The sequence below is a fragment of the Rhinopithecus bieti genome, unplaced genomic scaffold, assembly GCF_001698545.2.
Source record: "Rhinopithecus bieti isolate Rb0 unplaced genomic scaffold, ASM169854v2 scaffold_4654, whole genome shotgun sequence".
NCBI lineage: Eukaryota > Metazoa > Chordata > Mammalia > Primates > Cercopithecidae > Rhinopithecus > Rhinopithecus bieti.
In genome coordinates, this window is record NW_016804499.1 from 618,431 (window position 1) to 629,373 (window position 10,943).

The 10,943-nt window shown below is 42.7% G+C and overlaps 2 long non-coding RNA genes across 2 annotated transcripts in view; both read left to right on the plus strand.

The window, feature by feature from the left end:
• Window positions 1-5,900: 5,900 nt before the first annotated feature.
• Window positions 5,901-10,943, plus strand: part of LOC108527483 (uncharacterized) — a 20,787-nt gene continuing 15,744 nt past the window's right edge. Inside the window, exons 1-2 of the long non-coding RNA XR_001884819.1 lie at window positions 5,901-5,991; window positions 6,231-6,319. This is a non-coding gene — a long non-coding RNA (uncharacterized LOC108527483). The remainder of the gene's footprint in view (window positions 5,992-6,230; window positions 6,320-10,943) is intronic.
• On the plus strand, window positions 7,501-10,167 carry LOC108527482 (uncharacterized). The gene is made up of 3 exons (XR_001884817.1): window positions 7,501-8,034; window positions 9,653-9,840; window positions 9,969-10,167. It is a non-coding gene; the product is annotated as an uncharacterized LOC108527482 (long non-coding RNA).

The window sequence follows — 10,943 nt, forward strand, 5'->3', positions numbered from 1 at the left end:
TTAGCATATTTTATTGTCATATCACAAGACAAAATTATCTCAAAGCCCACAGTCACATAGCCTCCCCACTTCCAGAACTGATAGCCCTGTGCCAAGAAAGATAAAGGTAGAATGTCCAGGTTTTTCAGGAAAACAGCATGGCTGCATTGTGGTCAGCCACAGCTTTAGAAGATTCTCCCCTTCTAACTAAGCAAGCAGACTGGAGAAGCGCCTGTTATCCAAGCTACTTCCAACACAAATTCCTAGAAAAACATACACCCCTTTCAGAGAATTTTCTTCTAAAGGAGACCTCATGTGTAGACAGTAATATGAAGACTTCAGTGAACAGGTTCAGAAGTTAATCACAACAAGATTAACTCATAGACTCACTGACTTTCTTTCTTGTTAGCTGAGTTGAGAAATGCCTTAGACATCTCGAAGTCTTTCATGAATGCAATGCTTTACCTCTTGATTTTTTACTCTTTCCAAGATTAAAATTTGTGATATACTTAACTCAGGATTTAGGCAAACTGAAGGTGAGATGAAAGGCAATAACCAAATAAATTCATTTAAAATTATTATTTTTTTCATTTAAAATTAAATTGTGAAATGTTGTAGGTAATTTTACTTTAGTTCTCACTTCTCTGTTTCCTGTTTTTTATTAAAGTTGAATATCTTTCAGACATCTGAGAAATGTAGAACATTATTTGGCATTTAGCAACTTCACACACTGGAGATAGCACCTTAAATTTCTCTGCTGATACATTTTGGAATTGTTTTCTAACCTCAGCATGTTGTTTCTAACATCAGCATATCTGATGATATTATCCAGAAGTGACTGTGAAGAACACATTCTGTAGATTGACTAACTGGAGATAGCCTGCTCTTTGAACTTTACCCATAGAGCTGCATGGTAATTACAATTGCAATTCGTAGCAACATGTTTCAGAAGAGAAGGAAGTCTCTGAACATGCATGAGTATCCCCTCACTAATCATAAGCTATCACCAAAAGCATACAATCATGGAATTTTAAATCAATAATTGATGCTAAGTGTCATCTAGTTGAGTCCCAAAGAAATCAGGGCCCAATTTTCTCAGATGAAAAAGAAAATTACAATTGTTCTCAAAAAAGCATAATAATTTTCTTCTGAAAATATAAAGCAAATTGTTTAAAATAAGTGGAGTGTTTCACACTTAGGTTTGTAAAATATAACAGCTTGAATTGGATTTTCAAATATGCCGTCACCTAGAAAACTGATATGAGGCCGTTTCGACTCCAGCAGCCCAAAAGTGGGTTTTAGTGCAGCATTAAAAGAAGCAACCTTCCCAAAGCCAACAATGGGAACTCAAAGAATGACTTTCAGGCACTCTCAGATAGCTGGAAATGTGAGCTTGGGGCTAGAGTGGGGAGAAGTGGGAAGGAAGCAGTCAAGAGAACCGAAGAGGTAATTTTGTCAGATTCACTGCTCAGCACATTCACAGAAAGCAGCATTTGTTAGTTCCTCTCCTTTCGTGATCCAACATTATCCACTTTTCTCATGCTTACATCAGCAACTAAACACACAACCTCTTAGTGTGCTGTTTGTAATCCATTATTTAAGGAGCTCATGCATAATCCATCACTACCATTGCCTCCTTGCTCATAGTACTACTGCACATGCAAGCAGTACTAAACCAGGAACTATATAAGAAATGATGACAAGAAAAAGTTATTCATCTTAAGCAATGGAAAAGGGCTATATGTATCTATTGGTTGACCATCTGGAGGTGACCCAGGTTGCAAAAAAGTGCATTATTTGAAAGGCAATATTGCATTGTCAAAAGTGTGTATAGGTAGACAGACATGGGTTTGCTTGGACTTTTGGCAAATTAATTAACCTACACGGTGCTCAATTTCCTCACTGGTGAAATAGCTATTTTCATACTCTCCTAGTTGGGATATTGTGAGCATTCAAGAAGACATATGTAAAACTCTGGCCCAGTGCCTAATCCATCCACAGAAAAGACTCAATAGATTGTAACAGAAACAGCAAGAGTGTCCATAAGAAAAGCATTTCCTTAGAAATTCTTCTAAGCCTAGAAGCAATAGTCCAGGACTTGCCTTTAAAGCAGATAAACTAAACTAATGACTTCCCTAGAACAAGGTTTGCCTAGTAGTGGTCTGAGTCTATCAGTTTTCCATATTAAAGATTTCTTGCGGGGCAAAAATGCAGTTGAAGGCTTCCTATGGTCATGTAAGTTTTAGATATTATAGGTTAAGAAAGACCAATATTTCCTTACTAAATATTTCTTTGGGATTTAATATGCTAATGAGCATTGAAAATGTCCAAGAGAGTAATATAGTATGAAGCGCACCCCAAAAACCTATTCATAGCAGAATTGTTTTTAGGGAGTATAGTATGGGACAAGTGATTTATGGAAAAAATACTGGCAATTGCTGCCATAAAGATACAAGTGATCACAAAAAATTAATTTGACAGTGTAAATGGGAATATTGCATGAAACTCAGAATTCTTCTTTAATAATTTTATTGACAATTAGCAACTCTGCAAATCTCTTTCTGACTTTTTATTTGTATAGTCTAAACATATACCTAAAAATGCAAACATCCGTTGTCCTGAAGGAGCCATGGGTTATGCCAGTCCTTGTCTCTGAAACTGCTGCCAGCACAGCTTGGGGGCTTGGCAGTGCCATTAGCTCAGTACTGAGCCACAAAACCAGAAATCTGATCTCCAAAGGGACCACGCAGGGTGGCCAGAGCAAAGCAAGATTTCAGCAGAATGAACTAAATTCCCTTCTGCTCAAGTCTGTGCAGAACTTTCTTGCCTTACAAAGTCATATGAAAACATATCCTTTAGTTTCTGCTTCTAATTCTGTCTCCAATAAAGAAGAAAAACAAAGTCAAGAGGACCAAATGGGGAACAAACTCTAGGCCACCCTTGATAGCAAAACTATTCCATGTCATAGTTCAGGCAAAATCCAAGACTCTCAAGTCAAGCAAACAAGTACTAAAGTGAGTCACTGGCCCACAAATTGCACTAATCACCAAATCCTGAAACCCACCTTCTCTTGCTGAATTTGAGCAGATAGTAACCAAGAATACAAATGGAGAAAGGGGGTTTGGCATGTGCAAAAGCATTAATGGGTGAAAGTAGCTCCCTAATTGTTATTTAAGGGACATTGTGGGCTTACATCTCCCCCAGAAATATCTCTACCTTAAAGCTTATGACTGTCAGTCTTTCATGCTTTTAAGTTTTTAAGCCCTGAGCACAAAACTGCAAATCTCCCTTTGAGGGGATGGCACATGAACCTGTGCATCTCACATGGGACAAGTACTCACTGAGTAGCCACTATATGCTGGGCACTGTTCTAGATGCTGTGGATACAGCAATTGATTAAAAAAAACTAAAGTCTCTCCCCCCTTAAGAATTTGTATTCTACCCTATCATAGGTATCACCAATAGAATGTTTCTGACGTTCATTTTGATGTTACAGCCTACTTGGAACCACATTAGAATTAGTTTGTCAAAGCAAGTTCAAGAGATGATGAACACTGCCCAGGTAGAGCAGGCCAAGACACGGCCATTAGACACGGCCATTCTGACTGTCAGGAAAGGATGAAGTCTAAGATCCTGGGCACTGAATCCCTAGGAGTATGCGTGTGTGTGTACGCACACTTACACACACCATGTTTGGCATGGATACTGGAAGTAGTCATGCAAAGAAAACTGAGGCAAGTTTGCCAACCTCAAGATTTATCCTAGGCCTGCCTCAAACAAAAATGGTATGCGAAAGCACAATAAATTGATACCCACAAAGTACTGTGCCAAAGCAACATTGCCATCTCTATTGTGAGTCTGATGAGTTTCATTAACTATTTACACAGGCTTTGCTAATTGCAAAGGGCACTTGGGGAATTCTAAGATGGTGCATACTTTTAATGGGAGAATAGAAATTCTGCATCTGACAACACAGAGTTTTAAAATAAGCTGGGGGAAGCAAAATGATGCAAACGGAAATGTGACAGGCCCTAGTGTCCGCCTGGTTTAAAGAGAGCCCCTGAGGTTGTGCTTGGACCCATGACCCTTATCCCAGCCCAGCTGTCTGAACCGGGGGGGGGGCACCGGATCCCATCTGGAAAACTCAGATTATCATTTTTGGTAGTTTGTAAATGGAGCTATACAACCTTAATTTAGTGTGTAACTCTTTTATCTAGAGTATCTCACTAATTCCAAAAAAAAAAAAAAAACTTATGAGGGATTGCTGACCCAATTTTAAAAGCATAATATTGAAGGTCATGGAATAACCTCTTCTTCTCCCCTATCCCACAGGCGAACTGAAAAGCAACTCATAATAAAATGGAAAGCAGTATGAAATAGGTGTAAAGAAACTGTTCGTATACCTGACAGTTTTGCAAATACTGATTTTCGTATCATGGAGAGGCTCTAGATCGTGTTTTCCAAAGATGGCTAAAACAGAATCATCTCCCATTCCCTATGCTCTTCTAAGACCTTGCCATTCATTTTCCCATTAAGAGGTCAAGTCCAGTTCACCTCCTTTTGAATCTGGTTGGGCTTGTGACTTGCTTGTAACCAAGAGAATGCAGCAGAATTAGTGCTGTGTGATTTCCAAAGCTAGGTCACAAAAGGCAAGTCGGCTTCTGCCTTCCAAGCTGAGGCATTCGCCTTTGGATTCTGTGCCACTGTGTAAAGAGTCTGACCATCCTAAGACCACCATGTTGTGAGGAGGCCCAGGTCACATGGAGAGGTCACGTAGATGTTCCAGTGACAGCCCCAAATGAGTGTCTGCTGACAACCAGCATCAGCCACCACACACACAGATGATAACATCTCCAGGACTCTAGTTCCCAGGTGCCTGCATGTCCCCAGGCTCTGAATCCTCCAGGCCCAGACACTGTGGAGCACGTGCAACGCATGCCATCCCTGTCATGTCCTGTCAGAGTTCCTCATCCACAGTATTCAGAAGAATATAAAATGGTTGTTCTATGCCACTACATTTTGGAGTTGTTGGTTTCCCAGCAGCACAAAATGGAACAGAGGCTTAAGTTTACTCTTACCCTAGAATTCCAGGAGATCCTACTGTATTCTCTTTTACTCTTCTGTAGATTTTGAGGACTTCTACTAGGTTGCGAGGATCTCTATCACTTGCTGTCAAACCACTAAAATTAATATAAAATTGGTATTCAAACTGGGGTTGCAGAGAAAAAGTGTCAGAGTGGATCGGGACCAGCAAGAAGTTCTTGTCCTGGGGTAGAGAGCCGCAATGCACGTTTAACGATAGCAGTATGTCTTGTTTCTTGGGAATCAGATGTTTTACTTCATCAGATAGCTAGACTTTAGAGGAATTCATCATTTTAAATGTCAGAATATCAGATTGAGTTATTGATTCCTTATGGCCTTCAGTAAAGGTCAGAGAAGTGGCAAGCCTCAGCCAACGCTGCTCAGTGGAAGTCAACAGAAGAGAGAATAGAGGATAGCCCACTGACGCAGAGGGCCAGAGCACAGCACAGCATCCACTATTAGTTTGGCCAAACTGTGGTGGCCACCATGGGTGTGTGTGTGTGTGTGTGTGTGTGTGTGTGTGTGTGTGTGTGTGAGAGAGAGAGAGAGAGAGAGAGAGAGAGAGACAGAGAGAGAGAGACAGAGAGAGACAGAGAGAGAGAGAGAGATTATGAACTGATTGAAAAACTGAAGATTACCAGCAGTTGGATTCAGGATACATAGGAGGAGCCAGAAATGTTAGCAACCCTTCAGAATATACCTTCTCCACCACCAAGTAAAAGTGATGATTCCTCCCCTTGTAATACTCGGTTGTCTGTGATACAACATTTTGGCAAGACTCCAAAGCAGATTTGGGAAGAAATGCACCCTGAAATCCATGCCAAAACTCCAATCTGTAATATCGTGCTCATGCTCTGAGGTCATTAAGGAAAAAAGTCATGAAAAAAGGTGGAATCCCAGAATTTCCTCTAAAAATCAGAAGACTCACAGGTATGGCTTAGCCCTGAAAGTATAGCCAGCCAGGAGATTCACAAAGATGTTTCAACACTATTCCGGACAAATACAATTCTCAAAAATGAAACCTGCACATGGCTGACCATAGTTTTACAAGAATGGTCATGCAAGAAAAATCCCTTAAACTAACAGCCCCCTGAAATGTTCAAGCATAAGTATAAACAATGTTGGTAATGGCTGATTGTTACTAAGACCTCCCTGTCCTACCTCCACAGAGAAAACCCCCCAGATGCTCTGGAAGAACAATGGCCAAGCAAAATTCTCGCGGAGGACAGAGTCTGTGGCAGTCCTTCTGGGTGACCAGGTAATTTACTTTGTTATCACATAGATTAATCAGCAAATTAACATTTATGAGCATTGTCAGTCATTTCATTTACTTCATCATCCCTGTAGAAGCCTCCAGTCTCAACCAACATGCAACATGATCTTAGTGATTTGTTCAGCCTTCCTCCTTTATTGATTTTTTTTTTTTTCGAGATGGAGTTTCACTTGTCGCCCAGGCTGGAGTGCAATGGCACGATGGCTCACTACAACCTCTGCCTCCGGGGTTCGAGGCATTCTCCTGCCTCAGCCTCCCGAGTAGCTGGGACTACAGGCGCCCACCACCATGCACAGCAAATTTTTCTACTTTTAGTAGAGACGGGGGTTTCACCATGTTGGCCAGGCTGGTCTCGAACTCCTGACCTTGGGTGATCCACCCTCCTTGACTTCCCAAAGTGCTGAGATTACAGGCATGAGACACCATGCCCGGCCTATTAATTTTTTTTTTTTTTTGAGACAGGATCTCGTTCTATCACCCAGGCTAGAGTGCAGTGCAGTGGTACAATCACAGCTCATAACAGCCTTAAATTCCTGAGTTTAAAGATCCTCTCACCTCAGCCTCCAGAGTAACTGGGGACTACAGGTGCATACCACCATCCTCAGCTAATTTTTTTCATTTTTAGTGAAGATGGGGTCTCACTATATTGCCCAGGTTGGTCTCAAACTCCTGCCCTAAAGTGATCCTCCCACCTCAGCCTTTCAAAGTGCTGGGATTACAGGTGTGAGCCATTGCACCCACCTTTTTTCTCATTTTGAAAATGTAAAAAATTGAAACAGAAATAGGGGAAAATGAATCTCACCCAGAGGTAACAGGCTCCAAAAGTCTCTCTAGATGAGTGATGGATTTTTCATTTGTCTCCTCGTTGTGGGGGGCAGGGGGCAGTGAGTGTGTTTGCAGTTGTGCTTGTATCCTATTACATGGGATGCCTTTTGATGTGTGGGATGACAGGTGTGTGTCATTGAGGGACAGATGCTGGTAGTGTCTTGGGTACAGCTCCCTGGAGCAGAACCTGAGAAGGGGATGTTTGTGCAAGACATTTATTAATGGAGTGCACTCACAAGAAACATGTAGGGGTTGGTGGGAGCCATATCTGGAAGGGAGGAAAGAAAAGTGAAAAAGGATGTGGTCTCCAACGCAGTCGGGCTTCAGCCTGATCCCATGGGGCCTCTGGGGAATAAACCGTACCACAGAGTCTGCTCAGTCTTGGGGCATGAACGCAAGGTGGTTTTTTTGTTTGTTTGTTTGTTGTATTTTTTTTTTCCATAAAGCAGTCAGTTATTGGCCCAGCACTACAGGAGAAGATACAAAGAGCCTAGGTCCCTTCAAGGGGAGGGACTTCCCTATCTCCCGGGGGCACTGGCTCCGCTTTTCAGCCACCTGCCCAAGATGCCTAGGCCTGCAGGAGGGACCAGAGGCAGATGATGTAGACAATGATGATGTCACAGAGACAAGTGAGAAATAATGGAAGCAGCTCCATTCCCCATGGCAGCTGTGCAGAGACGCTTGCCAGTTGGAGCCATCAGTAGCAGCCCCAGGGATATCCAGGACATCAGCACATAGAACCAGTGAAAGGGTCCTCCCTCATAGTGACTCATGTCATAGACTCAGATTTATACAAACAAAAGCTGAGTAAACCATGAAAAGAGTCTCTGGCATTTTCAACAATATCACCACAGAGGAACCGTATTGATTTCCTTGTAAGTATTTAGAATTTTCTCTCTTAAAATGTTATATCCAGTTTTTATCATCTCTTTTAAATTTGTAGAAGAGCATTTCCCAAACTCTACTAAAGCGACAGATTTCCATATCCATCTCTCCCGCCAACATCCAGGCACGTGCAGGGTACTGGGAGAGGCGACAGGTCCCATAACAGGGGACTTCACAGTGTGACGGGGATATTCAACCTGCACCTGTTCCTTGCACCGTACTCCATCCAGCTCTTGGCTCTTCCAGTCATTTGGGCTCCTGTCTTTCCTGGAGGAAGCCTGGTAGTATCTCCCAGGGACACTGGGTCAACTTTTCAGTCACCTGCCCGAGATAGATGGGACCAGGGGCCAGATGATGTGGACAATGATGATGTCACAAAGAGAAGTAAGATATAAAGGAGGCGACTTAGCTGGCAAGGTGACGTGCTGGGTTCTGAAGAAGATGAGAAATACCAGGCCAGGCTGTGCTTTGCCTCTTGGCCTCTCCATTTTCCTTCCTGACTTTTTTCAGCCACAGTGAATCTCTAAGACCTAGTTTTGGCAGAAGGCAGTACCAGAGGGAGCTGAGTTGTTGAACATTATGTGCGATCACGTAATAACTGCAATCAGAAGGGAAACACGCAGAGTTCTGGAGAAAGAGAAATTTGCGTTTGTGGACACCTGCTGGGAGCTAGGCACTTTCAAATAGTTCCTGTCACCTAACTTAAGTATCATTACTCAAGTGTTAACTTAAGTATTATGCAGAGAAGTCGAATAATTAGAAAAGTGGCATGACTTCTACAAGGCAACATGACAGCTAGAATTTAAATGTAAAACTGCCCGATTCCAAATCCACACTCTTTTTTTTTTTTTGAGGCAGAGTCTCGCTCTGTCGCCCAGGCTGGAGTGCAGTGGCGCAATCTCGGCTCACTGCAAACTCCACCTCCCGCGTTCACGTCATTCTCCTGCCTCAGCCTCCCCAGTAGCTGGGACTACAGGCGCCCGCCACCACGCCCGGCTAGTTTTTTTATATTTTTAGTAGAGACGGGGTTTCACCGTGTTAGCCAGGATGGTCTCGATCTCCTGACCTTGTGATCCACCCACCTTGGCCTCCCAAAGTGCTGGGATTACAGGCTTGAGCCACCACACCCGGCCCCAAATCCACACTCTTTCTACTACAAGGCCTTGCCCCCTTCTCTGGGCTACATCGACATCAGAGTTGCGGGGGGAAGAGGCCATGTCTAACGAGAGCCCCCTTTACATGCCAACCTAGTCATGGTCACGGTGGTGTGATGACTGAAAACAAAAAGGAGCCAGGATGAAAAATTTGTCTCTGAGGACCCAGAGTAATAAAATCCCAGGATAAGGAAGGCCTTTAGCGGATATATGGCCTGCTGTCTTGTTCAGTCTAGAAAACGCCTCCTCAGGGTCCTGCAGACGGTCACCTCCCTCTGCGAGAGGATGTCCAGTGGGAGGGGAGCCACTTCCCCAGGCCTCCCTGGCCCTAATGTCAGAAGGTGCTTTCTTAGACTGAATCAAAATCTCTCTCCCTATGTCTTCTCATTGCTTCCTGTTCTTTTCTCTGGAGCAGCACAATGTAAACAAGGTTATTTTCTTTTGTGCACATCAGAATTTCATATTCAAAGGGGTCCGGGCCGAACACCCTCTTTTCTCTCAATGATCCCAGCTATGACACAGTTTTCCCACCTTCAACATCCTGGAGGCCCAAGACTATTCAAATATGCCACAAATATCTCTAATCACATCCTGTGATTATGGCTTGGATAGAAGATAAACACTATTTCCATAATGATGAACGTAAGACATTTGAGATTTTTTAATTTTTAGAGTTGTTATTTTGAATTATTTACCTTCTTAAATCTAAAAAATATTCCCTTTAGAACTCTTCATTTCTTTCCTAATTTCTCTATCCTATTCTCAAGCAGGACCTGCCAAACGCATTGCTCGTAAGGCTGTGATACCAAACTGCACAGGAAAAGCTTAATCTTCAAGAACTGTAGCTGTCCTCCTAGACATCCACATCTCCTTGCCCTAACCCTTTGATTTATGTTACTGTTTTTAAGTCCCATTTTCCAGGCATTTGCTAAGCCAGTAGAGAACTGGGCCAGTTTCCAAAGTCCTGCTAAGAAGTTAATGTTGAATAAAATTTTTTTCAATGCAGCAATTGATCCGCGTCATTGCCTGTTTGGGCTTCCCAACCACAGCCCCAGGCAATCAAGGAGAAGGCTTATGCCATTTAAACATCTCCCTTCCAGCAAAAGAATCTGGATTGCTTTGTCAGAAAAGTAAAAAAGAGACATGTCCAAATTATAACTCATCTCTCTACCTTCAGCCTTATCAACTATTTTAAGTATCATAACAACTACTCACTAATTGCCTCAAGTCTCATTTTGTCAATGTGATTTCAGTCACTCGGTCTTCAAAGATTATTTTATAGAGCAGCAGACAGGTCCCAGACCAACTCTGTTCACTTCTCAAACTCCTGTTCCATGCCCAGAAGCAACCCCTTTCCAATGACTAGACAGGGGCTGGGGACATTTAGAGGCCTGGGTACATAATCTCAAGGCTGGACAACTATGAAGAGTCAACCCATTCCCAGAGCTCCTTGCAGAATTGGCTGAGGCCGCTGTTGCCAGCCCATTGAGGTTCAAATATTAATACCTCCTGGCCCAACCCAATCGTCTCACCTCCAACAGGTGTTGTTCCTCAGCCTTAGTGGGGAGTAGCGTTCTTTCCCATTAAATCAGCTATCTGCATGTAAATATCACAGTCTGTTTCCCGTGAAAACCAAACAACTATACACACACACACACATATACACACACACACACACACACACACATATATACACACACACACACATATATACACACACACATATATACACACACACACACATA